This window comes from Chiloscyllium plagiosum, unplaced genomic scaffold, assembly GCF_037043375.1.
Source record: "Chiloscyllium plagiosum isolate Xiang-an unplaced genomic scaffold, Cpla_swu_hap1 HiC_scaffold_22, whole genome shotgun sequence".
Lineage (NCBI taxonomy): Eukaryota > Metazoa > Chordata > Chondrichthyes > Orectolobiformes > Hemiscylliidae > Chiloscyllium > Chiloscyllium plagiosum.
In genome coordinates, this window is record NW_028270160.1 from 78,929,028 (window position 1) to 78,951,010 (window position 21,983).

Sequence of the window (21,983 nt, forward strand, 5' to 3'; positions counted from 1 at the left end):
CCGAGAGTTAGAATCTCATTAAAGAACATTAAATGTGCAATTAATTCTAGAAATAGCAGTCTAGATCCCACTCTAAATCCCAGGACTGTACTGCTCGCCCACCAGCCTGACTCCCATTGCCCTTAAACCTGATGGGGAGGGAAAGGTGAATGGAGGTTTCAGGTAAGAACAGTGAGTCATCTGACCGTTACTGACCAATCAGCAGCCCTTCTGTCCAAAACGTTACTCTGGCATTGTGACGTCACTCCCCTCCAGGTCTGGCCCCGGAAGCTCCTTCCGCTGCCTCAGCCCCTCAAGGTGTGTCCTCAAACCCGAGCCCGCTCCTTCGGGATTGATGTGGAAGCTCCCACTGAGTGAGACCGTTTCATGCCGGGTCACAGGAAGCCTGGACTGTGCTGGGTGTTGGTAGTGTCGGTTAAATATTAATCTGCTCAACCTGTCACTGAGAGAGGTGTGAAAAAGGGGATAAATCGGAATCACCTTCTTCTGTGCTGTCGATCTCTACGACAATCATATAACCAGAAGGTAACACACTGAGATCTTAATCAAGGTGCGGGAACAAATGACTGCAGATGCTGGAATCGGAACTGAAAACAACAAATGCTGGAGATCACAGCCGGTCAGATAGCATTCACAGAGGGAGAACAAGCTAACGTTCCGAGTCTAGATGACTCTTCATCCTAATCAATACAGTTAAATATTTTTAGTGTCATTGCATTTTGATATCAACATGATCATTTTGCTGTTATTAGAATGTAGTTTGCTTACATTTGTTGAATAGCAGCAGCAACAAAATTCCGCCAGCATTTTGATCAGTCTAACAATGGTACATATTCTTTTGTTTAGCTTGTGAACAAATGCAAAATTATGACGGACGGAGTAAATGTGGGACAAATACAATGTACTTCAATGGAAGGAAGAAATGGAAAAGGTAAAGTTCAAAGATCAGCTGTGTTACTGGCAATATTCCCTGATGAGTATCAGACACTCCAGGATAGAATGTTACAATTTCAGGAAAGGCTGAGAAGTAACTGTGGCTATCCGAATGGTAAACAGCATGGCAGGCATCTCAGAAGACTGGATAGCCTGAGCACAACTTGCAGATGAATGGTATTTGGTGCTTGGCCACTGGGCAGACCACCTATGAACAAAAACAGTTGTTTTATCCCATCATACATGATCTGTGGCAGCAGGAGAGATAATCTAGGCTCACAATCCTGCTACATGGAAACACAGAATTCAGTTTACTGAACCAGCTCGTAACATCAATTGGATGGTCAGGCTGGTTGTAAACAGGTCTTGGCAGTGTGGCTGTGGAGGGAGGTAACTATCTGTCCTTCTGTGGTTCCATTCAAGCCCGGGTGTCCTTGGAGATGGGGCGCAGAATGTCCAGCTCAATGCCTTTAGAGGGATGGAACACCACAGAGGCATACAGTGCTTTATTTCCCGTCCAACTCCATTCAATTTTATCCCTTCCCTTTCTTCCTACTATGTCCCCTGCCATGTTTATATTTGGTATTGCATTGCCCAAAAAAGGCTGCGCTTGTAAATCATCAATTGGATACACATGAGTTTTTACTGGTGGTGGCTGCTCGTTATACAAAAAAAAAACAAAAGAAGTTGCAGTGGGAAAGAACTCATTTTTGTGTGATAACACTTCTGGGTAGAAACATATACTAATAAAACACAGCAATGAAGGGCTCCTATGGTGCAGGATTAGAATTCTTAAGTGTGTTCAAGTTCAGCCTGCTATCCTAAATGTGTAATATCTATGGGCAGAGTGATTAGAAATAACTAACGAGAACTGAAACAATTTAGGTTTTTGACTCTGTCATGTAGGAGGAGAAAGAGACCATTAATCCTTTTGAAATTGCTACATAGAGACAGGAAGAGTCTGCGAGTAAAATCGCACAATTATTTATTGCAAATTAATATTTTGTATCAATGGTTGAAAGTAGAAGGTTTTTGGTGTGATATTTCTTTAACCTTTCACATCAGATTTTTTAATTGCATGTTTTGTTCACTTTCTTCGGACAGACGATGATGGAAAAGGAATTAGTCAATTGCTGAATAGTTACAGCGACAGGGAGTTAAACCTGATTACCCGATTCTACTGTGAGAGATTGGAGGATGCAATATTAGACTTGGTGGAGAGCATTGCCCTGACATTAACAGCAACCCTGATTCATTGAGCAATGGAAATTACGCTGTAAGTTATATGATAGAATTTTTCCATTATTCTATTATTAATCAGTAAAATGATTGAAGTGGGCATGTAATTGAAGGAACCTTTGGAAATTTAAGGAAAAGTAATAAGGTTGTGCATCTCATTAATGATATAAAAAACAATAAAAGTAAGGGTCAGGGGTACAAAAATAAAAATGCACCAGAAAATAGAAAATACTGAAACAATATTTTTTTCAAAGAAAAAAAATAATGAAAAGTTGTTTACTTGAAGGACCGATAACGAACTGAGAGCAAAATAGAAATTAGTGAGGTGGGACCCCATGGCTTAGTGGTTAGTGGATGAAATCATGTGATGATGAAAACCACATGTCAGAGAATGTCAGGATACCAAATCAGTTTTAGCGAAATGGAAGAAATGCCATGATGAATATTTCACTGGGAAGAATAGCTTGTGTGTGCTCTGCAAGCAACAAGATCCTAGCAGAGAGCACAAATAAAAATACCATGGTGGGGAGGGATTGGTGGATTTAAGGGAGACGCTGGAATATCCAGTGAGTTCAGTTTCCAAATCGGTTATGATGGAATTCTTCAGTTTATGTTGTATGCAGCTTTTGGTTTAAGCCCTAACACTTTGGTCATTCATTACTGAGAGAGCTAAGTTTGGCTCGACCTAGAAATAAGTGAAACATTGTCACAGGGCGGCACGGTGGTTCAGTGGTTAGCATTGCTGCCTCACAGCACCAAGGTCCCAGGTTCGATTCCAGCCTCAGGCAACTGTCTGTGTGGAGTTTGCACATTTCTCCCTGCGTCTGCGTTGGTTTCCTCCAGGTGCTCCGGTTTCCTCCCACAGTCCAAAGATGTGCAGGTCAGGTGAGTTGGCCATGTTAAATTGCCCATAGGTTAGGTGCGTTAGTCAGAGGGAAATGGGTCAGGGTAGGTTACTCTTCGAAGGGCCTGTTTCCACACTGTAGGGAATCTAAAAAAAATAAGAAATATGTTGTCAAGTTTTAAACAGGTCACCTTATGAAGTTCAAGTTCAAGTACCAGTAAGGTGCCACTCATGTCACTGAGGCAGGTAATGTTGAGGGACTCTTGAAGAAGTGTCCTGTCCAGATCATTGAAAGTGAGGAACTTCACCCCTTGTGAAGTTTTCTTGACTTGGTAGTGTTCCATGTTATTCATGTCCGGTGAGTTTAGCTGAGAAATCTCTGGACACTGATTAGCAAAAGTAATTAGAACAATGTGCTCCAGAGTGTGCTCTATCAAAGTCTGTTCCCATATTTGCCTCTTGTTAATTCTGGATGTTGAATATAAACGGTGCATAAATTCTGGCCCACTGTCATAAATGTATTAAGTAAAATCTGTTGCTGTATGTTGCTGGAGAATTATTCAGCTTTTTTCGCTGACTAAGTTCCTTGAACTCACTGTGTCTACTTTTTAGATGAAGGTAATTGGTCTCTAGTCAAATCATAATGTAGATTTTCCACGTGCTCATGTGTCACATTGTAAAACGTACAAAACAAACTGGTAAATGTGACTTGAAATTAACACGCAGAGTTCATTCAAAATGGTTTCTTATAACTACAAAATATTTTTAAACAAAACAAAAACAAGTTACATGTAATGAATACAGTAAACAGTTTGCCATAGTGAATATCCCTGTCACCAAGAATGACCACAGCTTGAAAATTTATCAATTCATATTGAAGGAAAGAGCCTTTCATGCTTGGATAGATGACATACATTTATAAAAGTATATCATGCCAGCTATTCCACAGTAAAAAAAAGCGGCAAGTACTTCACACAGAGGGTGGTGAGTGTCTGGAGTGTGTTGCCAGCAGAGGTGGTAGAGGCAGGCACAGCAGATTTATTTAAGATGCATCTGGACACATGCATGAGTAGATTAGATTAGATTATTTACTTACAGTGTGGAAACAGGCCCTTCGGCCTTACAAGTCCACACCGCCCCGCCGAAGCGCAACCCACCCATACCCCTACATTTACCCCTTACCTAACACTACGGGCAATTTAGCATGGCCAATTCACCTGACCTGCACATCCTTTGACTGTGGGAGGAAACCGGAGCACCCGGAGGAAACTCACGCAGACACGGGGAGAACGTGCAAACTCCACACAGTCAGTCGTCTGAGGCGGGAATTGAACCTGGGTCTCTGGCGTTGTGAGGCAGCAGTGCTAATCACTGTGCCGCCCAAATCTTGGTTAGAGATAGTCAGCATGGCTTTGTGAGGGCAGGTCTTGAGTAGGTGGGGAGCAGAGGGATACAGATGCTTAGGAATTGGGCGACAGGTTTAGACAGTACATTTGGATCGGCTTAGGCTTGGAGGGCCGAAGGGCCTGTTCCTGGACTGTAAATTCTCTTTGTTCTTTGTAAGCACACACGTTGAAAAGGCAACACCTCATGCAGTTGCAGTGATGTTAATGTTGTGTCTGTTGGTGAGCTGAAGGATATTTATGACTTCAATTATTGGAGTTTCATGATGTTATCAGAACTAGTTACCCAAATTGCTCCAAATACCATAAATGACCGTTGATATCCTTTCAATTCTTGCTGCAATAAAATCCTGGCAATTACAAACTTTTCAATGTTTCCTACAAAATTTCTAATTTATTGTTTTGGATTTCCTTTTTGTTTCTTTGGAAATAGCAGTGAAACTAGTCCACTTTTAATGTAGGAATTCATTGAAGGTGTTGTGGTTCTAGCATCAAAGGCAATGCACAACAAACTATTAAAGTGACAACATGGATCTCATGTTCGCATCATAGTTCAAGTGTTATGGATTCAAACCCAAACCCCAACACTTCCACTTCCAATATTGTAGAGTCCAGTTTTGTTTATCACATGACTTGTTAACTGCAAGTTTCATGTCATATCCAATAGATTCCTCTATTCCTGATGAAGGGCTTTTGCCCAAAACATCGATTTTCCTGCTTCTCGGATGCTGCCTGAACTGCTGTGCTTTTCCAGCACCACTCTAATCTAGAATCTGGTTTCCAGCATCTGCAGCCCTTGTTTTTGCCTACTACTAATGTCTCCCTCATAGTTCTTCTTCACAAGTGGAGGCAAGGTCTCATCAGTGTGCTGAGATGAATATTCTTCACCAATCGAATATCATTAATGTAACAGCTTTTCACAATTATGACACTGCTGTTTATCATTTTCTCTCTTTCATTGTTTTCCTTTCTATTTCTTCTTTTTCTTGTTTCTTTCTGGTTTATTTCATTGTTCTTCCTTTGTTTCTTTCTTTCCCATCTTTCTTTTTCCCTCATTTCCTCCATCAATTCATTCTTCCATTCCGTTCCTTCATCTATTGTTTCCCTTTTCCCGTTTCCCTTTCTATTTTACCTGTACTTCTCTTTTATTCCAGTATATCTGTAATCTGTCAGAGCATCAACAGAGAAAGGAAGCAACAAAACATCTTCTGAACACAGTGACCAAAACCAATGGCTGCAGAGAACGAATATTTTGGGAAACATTGGTGAAAATGCAAGAATCAAAGCCAAAACTGAAACTCATTCTGAAAGGAATTCAGAGCAGAGGTATTGTACAGTCCAAGTATTTCTAGCAATCAAACATGGTTGCCTCTTTAATGGATGAGGCTGCCACACACTACTAATGAAATGAAACATCTTTCCCAGGTTTTGACTTGCTTTATAATGCACGCATCGGAGAGATGGAAGGAGAGCTATCAGATCACCTCAAAGGTAAGTCAAAATAAAAGTAATCGTTAATCATAAAAACGTACCGCATTAATTAAGTTCTAACATTTTATTTGTGTCTCACATTTCATCACTAAAAGGAAACAAACCCTCCAAATTATTACCATGAACTGTTTCTATAAAATGCAATCCAAGTTACAACACGAAGCAAATGAACTGGAACTTGGGCATGGACAGTGTTCCATCTGCCACAAATCATATGCCACATGTGTGATATTGAGCTTTGTTGGAAATTGCTGAATGCTCATTTTGATTTTCCCAGCTGCTCTGGAGCAGACTGAGCCCAACCTTCCAGTTTTAGATGCTGAACCACAAAGTCACATTCAGTTTTGCAAGTCAGTTGGTTTCAAAATCTTCCCTGGTACTTTGTCAGGCCATTATTTCTTTTCCCTTCAGTCACATCAGGGTCTGAAAAGACGTCTTGCTTTTACTGTCAATACAAGGCCGTCGGGTGGCTTTATGCAAATGTAAACCTCAATATCGCCAGAGTCTCGGAGTCTACAAAGTCTGTATTGGGCTGGAGTCACATAGAGCTCCAGACCCAGTTAAAGCTTAAATCAAATACATGACAGACTGAGTAAAGATGATGTCATTTATAGGATCACAATTGGTCCTAGACTAGTTACTGATGAAGTCAGATCTGATGAATACAGAAGTTAGAGTGTGGTCCCATAGTGTGGATAGACTGAACTGATATGTATGTACTGGTTGATTCATATGTCGGCTCCGCCCTGGGCAATGACTTGAAACGCACATTGACCTAAAGAAGGTGAGGATATGGGTCACGTATAGAAACAGAATCTTTAAACATCCAAGTGTCATATTTCTACCGACTGCATATGTACTAGAGTTCAACATGTATCAGATTGCACACATGTTGTTTGGGCATTGAATGAAGGCACAAATAGGGCTACAATGATATTAGCTTGACCTAATTGATCAACCAGGACTGGATAAGGAATTGTTTTTCAATAAGTCACATTACCCAGAAACACATTTCTACACACAGTGCTGAAACATTGGATTTGTGAAGAGCCCATATTTGCTGAAATCTTACTGACGTAGAGTGGCTGTGTCAAAGACTGTACTCAATTGTCTGGCCAGGCAATTAGTTGACTTGGAAACATATTTAGGCTCATATCGAGATAAGATTTGCTTCATCTATGTCTCGGACTTGTTAAAACATGAAATCAAATATAGGGTCAAGCTGGGTATAGGTAGATTCACATGAAGATTCAGAATAGACAGGGAGTCCATTCACATACAATCCTAGACTGTACAATGAGAGGCTTCAGCTTTCGCACTGAAATGGACAATGAGTTGATAAAATTGGTGGAAGATCCCAATGTGATCCTTATACATCGACAGTGTTATTTTATAATTATGGTTCACATAGCACATTTAATTGTATCACTGGTTTGTCATCCTGTTCCCAACATTAAGCATTGAAAAAGTGAGTGTTATGCACAGTCCCTATTCAGCCAGTGGGCCATATGTTTACATTAGGTATAAATTGTCTGAGATTGAAGCAGACATCAATCTTATAAACACTCTGATACTATCTCCACTGGGGACAACAGACAAAACAAAAATGAATACAGTAAATAATAAGTGAACAATGTGATAATATTTGGCTTCTCACATGTTCCAATGTTAAATTCTCCTCAAATGGAGATGACGATAGAGTGGAGGGGCTTGTCTGTTATAATGTAAAATCTACTATAATCCATCTGATTCTCCCTGATTTATATTTAATTTAATTCAGTATTTATTCGGTAAGATTAATTTCTAGCACGGCGTAGTAAAATTTGGATTCGACTCACATATTTTGTATTGCTACCCAACTCAAACTCCTCCTTGCTTCTCATTAATTGTTTTAATGTAGTTAATTCACAAATAAGAACAATGCCAACATAATTTTGATCATTGTCATGAAAGGTATACAAGAGCAACACAAGCAACACCTCTTCCACCAAACCGAACATGTGGTCAAACACATCATCAAAGGAGACAGCAAAATAACGACCATTTCCCTCACTGATCGATATACAGAGCTTATCATTATTTCCACTCTGCGTGAACGGAGACTAGTGGAACATGAGCTCCTTTCCAGAGGCAGGGAACATGAAGAATGGCAGCGGAAGTACGTCACCAGCGAACTTGAAAAAATCCGGATTGATCAATTATTCAGGAGCAGTTTTGGCCACTCCAGCCTGTCTGGCACCACGGTGGTTAGTGGAGTGTCTGGCATTGGTAAGACAACAATGGTGCAGAGGATGGTCCATGAATGGGCAGCAGGAAACATCTATCCTCAGTTCCAATTTGTTCTACATTTCACATTTCGAAATCTTAATGCCATCAACAGAGCCGTTTCTCTGACTGAAATGGTATTGGATCAGTAGCCTTATTTAGAAAAGATAATTGAAGATATCTGGATGAAACCTGAATATCTTCTCTTGGTTTTTAATGGATTAGATGAGTACAAACACCAGATTGATTTCACTGGCCGTGTGGCTGGTGATGTCTCTGCGAATCACTGTGTTGCGCCTGACTGCAGATGTGAAGTTTTTGAAATGGTGCACTCTCTGGTACAGCAACAGCTGCTCAGAGGTTGTTCTGTGCTGGTTACCAGCCGGCCGACTGCCCTTGACTCATTGGAAAAGGCCAATGTCAACCTTTGGGCTGAGATCCTGGGCTTTCTTGCTGATGAAAGAAAATAATTTTTCAGAAAGTTTTTTGTCAGTGAGCAACTCGCTACCAATGTCTTCAAACACGTCGAGGAGAATGAGATCCTGTACACCATGTGCTACAACCCTTCATATTGCTGGATCATTTGATTAGATTAGATTAGATTAGATTACTTACAGTGTGGAAACAGGCCCTTCGGCCCAACCAGTCCACACCGACCCGCCGAAGCGCAACCCACCCATACCCCTACATTTACCCCTTTACCTAACACTATGGGCAATTTAGCATGGCCAATTCACCTGGCCTGCACATCTTTGGACTGTGGGAGGAAACCGGAGCACCCGGAGGAAACCCACGCAGACACGGGGAGAATGTGCAAACTCCACACAGTCAGTCATCTGAGTCAGGAATTGAAGTATGCTCAACTTTAGGCCTGCTCTTTACACAGCTGAAGTGCAAGCAACCTCTTCCCAAAACCATCACTCAACTTTTCTCCATCTACCTTTCCAATCTCTTGGACAACCACAAGTGAGATGTTGAGGACCAGCGGATGGTTTTACAGCGACTCGGGGAGTTGGCTTACCAGGGAGTTTCGAAAAGGAGAATTGTTTTTAATGAGAATCACTTCATTCAGCACCAGCTGGAGTCCAGCAAATTCATTTCAGGATTCATGACGGAGATCTTGGAAAGGGATGACACAGCTAAAAACATTGTGTACACATTTCTCCACCTTACCATCCAGGAATTCTTGGCCGCCCTGGCTCAGTATTTGAGTCCAAAGCATCAGAATGTGGTGGAAATGCTTCACTGTGCTTTTAAGAAGGATGATGGTCGGTTTGAGATTTTTATTCGATTTTTAGTTGGTCTTTCAACACCCACTTCATCTCGAAATCTGGAACCATTCCTGGGTCCGCTGTCTCATCACACGACCAGTCAGGTGATAGACTGGCTGCAGGCCAATGTTCAGGCAGAAATCAAACACATGAACAGAGTCACTGGAAAGAGGAAACTGCTGAACACATTCCATTATTTGTCAGAGTCTCAGAATAGAGCTTTAATTCAGAAGACCATTGGATCTGTGGAACGTTTGAACTTTGGGGACTCCAATCCAAAGAATGCACTGAGATTGAACCCAATGGACTGTTTTGTAATGTCTCATGTTGTACAACTTTGTGAGTCAGTGATGGAGTTGAATTTGGAGAAATGTTATATTCAGAAGGAGGGGATCAAACGATTGGCCCCTGCAATCCACAAGTGCAAAGTTCTAAGGTATGTTTGATCCGGGTGAAATTAGATAACATGTCAGCAATGACCCATTGATTTTCTCTTGTAAATTCCACCTGATATGAATTTCATAGGATCATAGAATCTCTACAGAGCAGAAAACGGTCATTTGGACCATCTAGTCTGCAACAACCCTCTGAAGTGCATCCCATCCAGACCCCTCCCCTATCCCTGCATTTCCCAAGGGACATGAAAGGCTACAGAAAAGATTTAGAAGGATGTTGCCAGGGTTGGAGCGTTTGACCTATAGGGAGAGGCTGAATGGACTGGGACTGTTTTCCCTGGAGCATTGAAGGCTGAGGGTGACCTTATATATCGAGTTTATAAAGTCATGAGGAACATGTTTAGGGAAAATAGGCAAGGTCTTTTCCTTGGGATCTGGGAGTGAGAGGGGAAAGATTTAAAAGGTACTTAAGGGGCAACTTCTTCACACAAAGGATGGTGTGGGTATGGAATGAGCTGCCTGAGGAAGTGGTGAAGGCTGGTGCAATTACAACATTTAAAAGGCATTTGGATGGGTATATGAATAGGAATCATTTAGAGGGATATGGGCCAAATGCTGGCAAATTTGATTAGATTAATTAAGGATATCTGGTCAGCATGGACGAGTTGGACCAAAGAGTCTGTTTCCTTGTTGTACACCTCTATGACTCTATAACCCATCTAGTCTGCACATCCCTGGAAACTATGGGCAATTTAGCACGATCAGTCCATCTAACCTGCACATAGTTGACTGTGGGAGGAAACCGGAGTACCCAGAGGCAACCCCCGCAGACACTGGGCGAATGTGCAAACTCCACACAAACAAACAGTCACCCAGGAATGGAATCAAACCCAGATCCCTGGTGCTGTGAGGAAACATTGCTAACTGTTGAGCCACTTGTTACTATTGTAGCTGAATCACAATTACTATTCGTTTTTTTTTCTGAGAATCAAGGAGTTTTCCATGCCTTTTATTTATTTTTAACGCTACTACCGCATTGACCTTGATACTGAGTGCTCTAACTATAACAAAAAAAAAGCACCAGACTAACTTGATTGGTCTTACACTGTGAGACATTCAAAGCCACAAGGAGTCTGGCAGAGTCTTTAACTAGTGCTATGACAAGGAAACAAAGAACCGAGCCAAATCAACGTACCTCTGTGTTCACAACAGAGTAAAATTAAAACCTTCAAAGATTTTAACCTCAACAATTCCTAACCAGACTTTATAACCAATCACAGACTCTGTTGATAATGAAACGGTAGGTTAATAACTGAAACAGCAAAAAAAAAGCAATTTATTACCAATATAGGAACTTTAGCAGAGCAAAATTAAACAACAAAGTTTGAAACCAATAACCTTGTTTTCAGGGCAATTCACACAAAAGACAGACAGACAGACAAATAAACACAGTGAAGGGATAATTAAAATAAAGTAACAAAACTGGCCAGATTAAGTGGTTTTCATATCTTACACTCAATGTATATTTGATGGTTTCTTTGTTAATTTTCTGAAGATATCGATCTGTGCCACCTTTGAATTCACTCTGAGGACTGAAATTCTGAAATAAAGTGGAAGGTTAGGCAGGGAGCATTTAAATCTTCATGCTGTAACGTCAATAGCTAAGTTCATTCTCTCAAAAGCACAGCCAAAAACCAACTTAAACTGTGATCTATGGCCTATGTTTGACCATCTCATTCTCTCCCAGAAACAAATGGAAATTGCTGTTCTGAAGAAAGCTCATTGGACCGAAATATGTCTATCCATAGATGCTGCCAGACCTGCTGCGCTTCTCCCTCAATTTTTGTTTTTGTTTCTTATGTCCAGTATCCACAGTTCTTTTGATTTTATGTTCTATCCCAGGCTTGTACACAACAATTCCCAGGTACTGGCCTGATCAATTCCCAAACATTTCTTATCTGGTTCAATGTGCTGCTCTCCCACTGTGCTGAAACATCTACAGGATCCTATTGATCAAGAGCTAACCTGCCATTACCTGTGAGGCCCCACCTCACGAACAAACAGCAGCTTGTTTGTTTGTTTTGTTGAAACACAAGTTGCTGTTCACAATCCAAAGATCATCTCCAGCTCATTGCAGTTCACAGCTACAAATCAAAATTGATAAAATAATAAATTAAATGAAAAGTTGGCGAAGGTTTGAACACTAATCCTAAGAGGCCCTCAATTAAATGAACAGACCTGGTGTGAGACTAAACACAGTTCACTGACAGAGAATAGCAATGGAGATCAGGTGGCAAATCAAACTGTTGAACCCAACCTCTGTCACCAATTGTGTGCCATTGCAGAGATGAATATCATCCTTTGTAGTTTACTTTTACAAACCAAAGCTAATCTGATATTGTATTTGACCCAACCATTCACTAGATAAATAGTAAGTGAATGCTGTACCTAGTTCAATGCAGAATACGTTGCTAACACAGCAAGGCTGCCATTCATGTATCTGAAACTGTTACGGGTGAGGTCAGGGTGGGTTTGAAATAGAGGTTCAACAGTCTGTGATTTACAGGAGGCATGATCTGCCCTTTGTGGTAGCACCAAATTCACCATTCACCTCAGCAGCAGGGAGATTGGGCAGCTCATCACCACATATTTTACATGACTGTTGGAATGAACGATTATCCATTCTGCTTGGAACTGAAAACATGGCTTGTGTATTGTTGAATGCATCCGAGAAGCAGGAATTTATTGATTGATTGATGTCTATAAGTCTTTTTCTTTGTTGTGTTATCCAAGCAGGGCAATAATGCCTCACAATTAACCATTGCTTTTACTCTTTGCTGGATTACATATGGGTGAGTTCAATGGAATATAATTGCACAAATGTTTAAAAAAAAATGGATATAAGACAATCAATTTTCTGTCTTGCGTTCAACTTGTCATAGAGTCAATTAACATGGAAACAGACCCTTTGGTCCAACCAGTCCATGCTGAACGTAATCCCAACTAAACTAGTCCCACCTGCCTGTTCCAGGCCCATATCCCTCCGAACCTTTCCTTCTCATGTATTTATCGAAATACCTTTGAGAGTCGTAGAGATGTACAGCATGGAAACAAACCCTTCACTCCAACCTGTCCACGCCGACCAGATATCCCAACCCAACCTAGTCTCACCTGCCAGCACCCAGCCCATATCCCTCCAAACCCTTCCTATTCATATACCCATCCAAATGCCTCTTAAATGTTGCAATTGTACCAGCCTCCACCACATCCTCTGGCAGCTCATTCCATACACATACCACCCTCTGTATGAAAAGGTTGCTCCTTAGGTCTCTTTTATATCTTTCCCCTCTCACCCTAAACCTATGCCCTCTAGTTCTGGACTTCCCGACCCCAAGGAAAAGACTTTGTCTATTTAGCCTATCCATGCCCCTCATAATTTTGTAAACCTCTATAAGGTCACCCCACAGCCTCCGATGCTCCAGGGAAAACAGCCCCAGCCTGTTCAGCCTCTCCCTATTGCTCAAATCCTCCAGCCCTGGCAACATCTTTGTAAATCTTTTCTGAACCCTTTCAAGTTTCACAATATCTTTGCAATAGGATGGAGACCAGAATTGCATGCAATATTCCAACAGTGGCCTAACCAATGTCTGGTACAGCCGCAACATGACCTCCCAACTCCTGTACTCAATACTCTGACCAATAAAGGAAAGCATACCAAACGCCTTCTTCACTATCCTATCTACCTGCGACTCCACTTTCAAGGAGCTATGAACCTGCACTCCAAGGTCTCTTTGTTCAGCAACATTCCCCAGGACCTTATCATTAAATATATAAGTCCTGCTAAGATTTGCTTTCCCAAAATGCAGCAAATCGCATTTATCTGAATTAAACTCCATCTGCCACTAATTGCACCCATATCCACCACTTCCTCAGGAACTACCCTCTGAGTTTAAAACAATTTCTTCTTGTGACTTTTTTAACTCTGTCTCCTCTCACCTTAAAAATGTGCCCCTAGTCTTGAAATCCCCCATCCTCGGGAAAAGACACCTACCATTAAGCCTTTTTATGCCACTGATGATTTTATAACCCTCTGAGGTCACCTCTCAACCTCTTATGCTCCAGTGGGAAAAAATCCCAGTCTATCCAGCCTCTCCTTATAACTCAAACCTTCCAGATCAAAGCTTCCTGGTAAACCTTTTCTGAACCTTCTCCACCTTAACAATATTCTTCTTTTACCTAAGTGACTATAACTGGACACAGTATTCCAGAAGAGGCCTCACCAATGCAAACTTCAAAGAATTATGTACCTGAATCCTTAGCTCCCTCTGTTGTACAACACTGCCCAAAGCCCTCCCATTAACTGATTAACCTCTCCCCAAGTTTGTTGTATCAAAATGCATTTATCTAGATTGAACTCCATCTGCCATTTCTCAACCCATTGACCCATTTTGTCAAAATCCCTTAGAAAATCCTCTTCTTTACTATGCCACCAATTCTGATATCATTTGCAAACTTACTAACCATGCCTTCATCCAAATCGTTTCTATAAGTGACAAACAAAAGACAAGCCAGAACCGATCCCCATGGAACATTGGTGGTGACAGGCCTCCAAGTCTGAAAAACAACCCTCCACTTTGTCTCCTGCTGTTAAGCCAATTGGCAAGCTCTCCCTGAATCCCATGTGTCCAGTTTTGGGTTAAAATATATATTCTATTTCCAGGTCATAAAATGGGTAGTACATAATAAGGCCATCTGGCCAATTATGTCTGCACTGGCTCCTTAAATGGCCTACACACTTCATCCTATTCCCCTCCTCTTCCCTCAAAGCTATCACATGTTTTCTCTTCAGGTATATATCAAATTCCTCTTTTCAGAGTTGTGCTGGGTTGTACTGTCAATAGCCTTTCAGTCAGTGAACGAGTAACAGAAATTTACTGAGTCAAATATATGATAAGAACTGTACACCTCTCATTTTTCATCATTCAAGCAATTAATCTACTGTTTGAAATATGTGTTCACTGGTCACCAACTAATTCAGTGAGAATAGTTATGCAAGATTTCAATCTGTTTTCTAATACTGCACAACACTGTTCTATTTGCCCATGCCTCAGTGTGTCAATGAGAAACAATTGGATGGAGTTTCTGTAAGGTGAAGTTTATGTTATGTTAATCGGAGAGATTTCCCACTCCTTGATTGTTTTTTTTTCTTGGCTGTTAGGCTGAATGACAATAACATTGGAGATGCAGGAGTCAACATTTTGTCTGCATCATTGGCGCATTCGGAATGCAAAACAAAGCGATTGGAGTAGGTAATCTTCCCAACATTAACCCCAAATTTTATGTGCAATGATTTGTGGCAAGTCGGGAATTTGCTGTATCTTTGGCATGACCACTGTTGAATATGTAGGGGAAGGTGAGGACTGCGGATGCTGGAGATTAGAGTTAAGAATGTGGTGCTGGAAAAGTACAGCCAGTCAGGCAGCATCCGAAGAGCAGGAGAAGCGATGCTTTGAACATAAACCCTTCATTAGGACTCCTGATGAAGGGTTTATGTTCGAAATGTCGATTTTCCTGCTCCTTGGATGCTGCCTGACCGGCTATGCTTTTCCAGCACCACATTCTTTGATCTTGCTAGACTGCATCTGGAGTATTCTGTTCTGTTCTGCACAACAAGTATATATTAGACTGCAATCAAATTTCAACAGGAAGATATTAGGGAGAAATTGAATCAGAATCTTTTTGTGGAAATTATGGTCACATGGTAACCAATGGAGATGTTTAAAATGCTGAATGATGGGACAGGATCGTTAGCTAAAAGATCAAGGAAAGAGCATTATTTTAAAGTTACAGTTAAGCCATTCATTCAGGAGCCAGTTCAAACCACACTTCTTCCAACTAGAGATTCTCAACAAAAAGTTATTAAGATTCAGAGACAAAAGTAAAAAAGTTAAGTTAATTTTTTTGTTCAATTAATACAATTTGGCCTAAGCTGATGTGTTTACATCCCACGTTGTTACAATGCTTGAGGAGAGATGCAGGGCATCGGAGAAAGGAAGAAATGACTCATGAAAAGGATTTCATGGATCCTGAACATAAGGTCTGAAGATAGATTGAAAACATTGGATCCGTCTCCATTAAGGAAAGGAAGCTGTGATGTAATTTGAATGAAGTATTAAAAATGATAATGACAGTGGAAAGAGTCGGTAACAATAAACTGTTCACTGCCATGAAATGATCAAGTATATCAGCACAAAAATTCAAGAAATTGCCAAAAGAAGCAAGAACAATGTGAGATAATCTTTTCTGCACAGTGACTGGTTAAGGTTGGAATGTTGTGCCTGACTGACATCATGGCAGAGGCCGGTTCAACTGAAGTGTTCAAAAAGGAATTAAACTTTGGTCTGGAAAGGCCCAGTGCACAGGGATACGGGATACAGAGTGGCAGGAAGTGAATTGCTCATTCGGAGCCTCGAATCACCTCCTCCTGCATTGTACCCTGTTTGATTCTGTGAGGCTGTAGGTACGCATATTCTTTTCAAAATTAAGAGTAAGGTCTTTCAATTAAGGTGTTAAAGACTAAAAGCATTAAAGTTAATTGATTATTAGTTCGTCATTACTGAGTCAAATAAAATGAAAAGGAGGCTGATGGTTCAAAAGTTTTCTCACTTTGTTATGCTGATCCAATTATTGCTCTTCCTTCTCAGTGGAATTTCTTTTATCTTTTCGAGCTGTATTGAAAACTGATTTGTAATTATCAATCTTTAGTTTGCAGGATAACAATCTGACATTTGCTTGCATTGAAGACCTGAGGATGGCATTTAGTCAGAGCGAATCATTGTCAATGCTATACCTGGATGGAAATAAATTCACAGATGATTGCATTCCGAAAATGAGAAACTTCATCATCTGCAAGAATTTGGAGCTGATTCAGTGAGTGCATATGTTAAAATATTAAACATTTCCATTGTATTGTAAACAATAATTTCCTTAAATCATGTCCACAGCAAGTTCTTCAGGGGTGCTTAACATATTAATTCACCGGAACATAGAAAATCAGAGCAGCAGCAGGCCATTCAGCCCATAGACCCTGATCTATCGTTATATATATATATATATATATATATATATATACCATGGATGATTATCCAACTTTGAACCCTGTTCCTGTTTTCTCCCTGATATCCTTGACCCCTTTAACCCTTAAGAACTTTATCTGCCTGGCGTTATAGAGATGTTCAGCACAGAAACAGGTTATTTTGTCTAACTGTCCATGCTGAACAGATACCCCAAATTAATCTAGTTCAGATGGAGTTTAATTTAGATAAATGTGAGGTGCTACATTTTGGAAAAGCAAATCAGGGCATGACTTATACACTTAATGGGAAGGTCCTGGGGACTGTGCTGAACAAAGAGACCTTGAAGTGCAGGTTCATAGTTCCTTGCAAGTGGAGTCACAGGTAGATAGGATAGTGAAGAAGGCATTTGGTATGCTTTCCTTTATTGATCAGAGGACTGAGTCTAGGAGTTGGGAGGTCATGTTGAAGCTGTACATGACATTGGTTAGGCCACTTTTGGAATATTCTGTGCAATTCTAGTCTATCTCCTAGAGGAAGGATGTTGTGAAATTTGGAAGGGTTCAGAAAAGATTTACAAAGTTATTGTCAGTGTTGGAGGCTTTGAGCTGTACGGAGAGGCTGAATAAACTCTGTTTTCTCTGGAGTGTCGGAGGTTGAGGGGTGACCTTATAGAGGTTTATAAAATAATGAGTCCCATGGTTAGGGTAAATAGACAAGGTCTTTCTCTGGGATGGGGGAGTCCAGAACTAGAGGGCATAGGTTTAGGGTGAGAGGGGAAACATTGAAAAGGGACCTCAGGGGCAACCTCTTCATGCAGAGGGTGGTGCTTGTATGGAATGAGCTGCCAGAGAAATGGTGGAGGCTGGTACAATTATGACGTTTAAAAGGCATCTGGGTGGGTACAAGAATAGGAAGGAAATGGGACAAGCGCTGGCAAATGGAACTAGATTAGGTTAGGATGTGGAGCTGCCAGTGTTGGACTGGGGTATACAAAGTTAAAAATCACTCAACACCAGGTTATAGTCCAACAGGTTTAATTGGAAGCACTAGCTTTCATAGCGCTGCTCCGGACAACCACCTGAAGGAGCAGTGCTCCAAAAGCCAGTGCTTCCAATTAAACCTGTTGGACTATAACCTGGTGTTGAATGATTTTTGGATTAGGTTCGGATATCTGGTCAGCATGGACGAGTTGGACGGAAGGATCTGTTTCTGTGCTGTACATGTCTCTGACTTGTTATGGACCAGGCCAGACCCCCTCAAAACAGTTCAAGAAAGTAGCCTAGACCCTAACTTTGCTCGTTGTTTTAAGAAGGTGTAAAGTGGATATTCCAGGAGAGGTGCCATTGGTCAAACCACTTGGTTTTAAACAAAACCAAATTTATTTACAAGATTACCCAATGCAATAGAAGCAAAAGAGAACCGAATGCAGAATAACCTCACCTATCCAAAAACCAAACAGACTTTACCTGTTGTTCCCTATACTTGCAACAATCCCCATAAATACCTCGTGGCGCAAAAGGTAGCATCAAACACAGGGTCTTACAGGAGAGAGATGTCAGACAGAGAGGATCAGCACGAACCTGCTTCTTTCACGTAACTGTTTCTTGGATCAGCAGCCTCAAAACACTACCTGCCTGCTTTCAGTGAATAGCCAGACGTCCAAAAATCAAATCAAACCAGAGAAAAGCTGAGCTGGCGGAAGTGACCAGCTCAAATTCTTTTAAAAATAAAACTTTTTGCTGGAGGCAGTATCTGTAGCTATAATCAAACTGGCCCTAAAACCCTTCGAAACCCAAACCTTTTGGAACCTGTGTCTTTTACGATCTCTCTGGGGGGGAAGAAAACCAAGTACAACAGAACCTTGTTAAAGGAGCAACATCATCACAGACTCTATTTGACAGCATTTGGCCCTAATCCCCCTCAACCCTTTGCATTCATAAACCCATCCAGATGCCTTTTATATGCTGTAATTGTACCAGTTTCCACCACTTCCTCTGGCAGCTCACTCCAATCTCATACCATCCCTCTGTGTGAAAAAGCTGCCCCTTAGGACCCTTTTAAATCTTGCCCCCTCAACTTAACCCTATGCCCCTAGTTTTGGTCTCCCCCAACCCTGGGGAAAACATCTTGTCTATTTGACCTACCCATGCCCCTCATTGTTTTATAAACCTCAATAAGGTCACCCCTCAGCCTCCCACGCTTCAAGGGTAACAGCCCCAGCCTATTCAGCCTCTCCCTTTAGATCAAACCCTCCAACCCCAGCAACATCCTTGTAAATCCTTTCTGAACCATTTCAACTTCCACAACATCCTTCCTATAGCAAGAAGCCCAGAGCTGCATGCAGCATTTCAAAAGTGGCCAAAGCAATGGCCTGCACAGCCACAACATGATGTACTAAAGCAAAGAAATACAGATAGTAGAAACCTGAAACAAAAGCCAAAATTGCTGAAGAAACTCAACAAGCCTGACAGCATCTGTGGAGAGAAAGTAAAGTGAATGTTTCGAGTCCAGTGATCCTTCTTCACAGCTGACTCTATTTCTCTATGTGTAAATCTGCTGAGTTTCACCAGAAATTTCTGTTCTTTTTGAGAACAATATTTAACTTTTTCTTTCCAACCATTCAGTGTTTTAGCCAACAAGCACTCTCTCTGACAGGGAATTTCACAGACTCACCTCAACCTGAGTGAAGAAATTTATCCTCATCTCAGCTCGAAATAGCCTACTCCAGATCCTTAGACATTGACCCTTTGTTCTGGACCTTGGGAATATCCTTCCTGTGTTTACCCTGACCTTTCCTGGTGAATTTTGTAGGTTTCTAAAAGGTGCCCCATATTATTCTAACCTACAGTGAAAATAGTCCTAACTGATCCAGTCTCTCTTCATTCATCAGTCCTGCTATCCCACGAGTCAGTCTGGGAAACCTTTGTTGTATTCCTTCTATGCATGAATGTCCTTCCTTAGATAAGGGACAAAAACTATACACATGACTTCAGGTGTAGTCTCACCAAGGCACTGCATATAGGCAACTAGACAGCCCTGCTCCTGTCGTTGAATCCTCTTCTCTCTTTTTTTTCTCTTTTTCTGTCTCTCTCTCTCTGTCTGTCTGTCTCTCTCTCTCTGCCTCTCTCACACCCGGACTCTCTTCGCCTCAGCATGCTACTCTCTAAGGGGTTGTGGGGGTGAGAGAGACTGTCACACATCTCCTTCTGGAATTTGTCTTTACAAAGGAAGTCTGGAGAAAGATGCAGTGGCCTTTGTCAAGGTTCATCCTGAGCAGCTCCATGACACAAGACTCTGTGCTCTACAGTCTGTTCCCCGGGACGCACAACGAGACAAACATCAACTGCTCCTGGAGGACCGTCACCTTGCTGAAAGACACTCTTTGCTCTGCCTTAAAGTTGTTGATTGTTAGTTCCCACCTGAACACACACACTGCTGTTCACCCTCCCTTTCCAGGAGTTAATCCAGCTGTTCTTTGACACTGAATACTCAGCAATCTCCTTCCCTGTTCTAGTGATTCAACTTCCAGAGTTTTCCTCAGTCACTTCTCACTACCACCCTCTGGTGGATGCTTTTTCTCCTGCTGAGTCCCATGGCCTCCGCGATTCCCATCTCATTAAGTTGAAACAAGTTGTTATCTCTTATTGGTTCCCTTTGCGCTAGTTTCAGGTCTAGTCTGGTTGACAATGTCCTCACGAATTAACGAATTTGGTCCCTTGTGTTGCTGCTGAGAATCTGATGCTCCCCAGTCGGAATCTATTCTCCATCCTTGACATTTGAAGCACGTCTTTGAGATGGTGTTCAAAGTACAATCAACATTTCAGTGTGAAGTGATGAAAAATCAGCAAAATAAAAATCCTTGCCCATATCTGTCTTGATACCAGTCGTTAGGAAGGAGTCATTACCGTGTTAATTACGTGTGTTGTAAACTTTAGTGCCAAAGTTGAAACCAGATATCCATCCCATTTTCATTCCATATTAATATCTGAAACATACATCTTTAACCACACATTGTATATCAGTCAGAACTATTTAATATCTTCTGAAAATACCTCTGGGCCAGACCAGGTAAGATTCCCAGATTCCCTTTGGTGATGGACATGAGTGAAGCAGATGTGTATTTACAGCAATCACTGATTAGGTTATGCAATGGTGACTATGAAACTAACTTTCAATTCCAGATGGATTAATTATTTGAGATAAAATTCAGCCAGTTGCTGGCATTTGTACTCTAGGTCACTGCATTACAAGTCCAATGCGATTTCCCCCAGTCCAACTACATCCTCAATTTACATCATTCCCCAAATATCAATACCTTAGTTTCTTACAGCACTGTCTGTGTGTGCAGCAGCTCATTAGATTCTCTCTCCCCCACCACTTACACCCATTTGTTACTGTTTAGCTGCTCACAGTTTGATTTCAAAATGTGTGTTTCAATTGGAAAATTATGAATGATTCTGTCATTTTAACTTTATTAATTGGTTGGTTATTAATCATTAATTTCTTTCTTAGATGATGGAGGAATCAGTTCAGTTCAGATGGAAAGAAGCAGCTCCGATCACTGAGAGAATGCAGGGCCGGTGTCCGAGTATTTGTGTGATCAAAGGATCAAGAAATTACCAACTATTTGGTCTTAATATTACTGAGAGGTGTATTTCTCTCACCTCCATCAAGTGAAACACATGAGATATTACATTGGCTCAAGAAAACCAATTCCTGGAATTCTGAAATAGAATGGGAACGATGTGGAGTATTCAGTAGAAACATTCAGTAGCAGCTGGTGTGTGTTGGTATGTGGGTGATATTCACCGTCGGGCACAGGGAGATGGAGCTGTGACTGTGAAGCTTTTATAAAAGAGTCCGAGAGATCGCCGTCATAGAAACAGGCCTTTCGGCCAGCGTGCCCATGCTGTCCAGTTTTCACCGTTAAACTAGTCCCTTTTGCCTGTGTTTGGTCCATGTATCCCCGTATCTAACCCATCCATACACCTGTCTAAATGTTTCTTAAATGATGAAATTGCACTCACTTCCACCACCTCTGGCAGCCCATTCCAGACACTCACCAT

At 41.3% G+C, this 21,983-nt stretch overlaps 1 pseudogene across 1 annotated transcript; it reads left to right on the forward strand.

Moving 5' to 3' along the window:
* The first annotated feature begins 214 nt into the window (after positions 1-214).
* On the forward strand, positions 215-21,608 carry LOC148146070 (NACHT, LRR and PYD domains-containing protein 3-like; annotated as a pseudogene). Its single transcript, XR_015760989.1, has 10 exons — positions 215-525; positions 847-931; positions 2,038-2,209; positions 5,574-5,745; positions 5,845-5,910; positions 7,864-8,755; positions 9,028-9,882; positions 15,060-15,146; positions 16,607-16,771; positions 21,430-21,608. The product of XR_015760989.1 is annotated as an NACHT, LRR and PYD domains-containing protein 3-like (transcript).
* Positions 21,609-21,983: the final 375 nt, after the last annotated feature.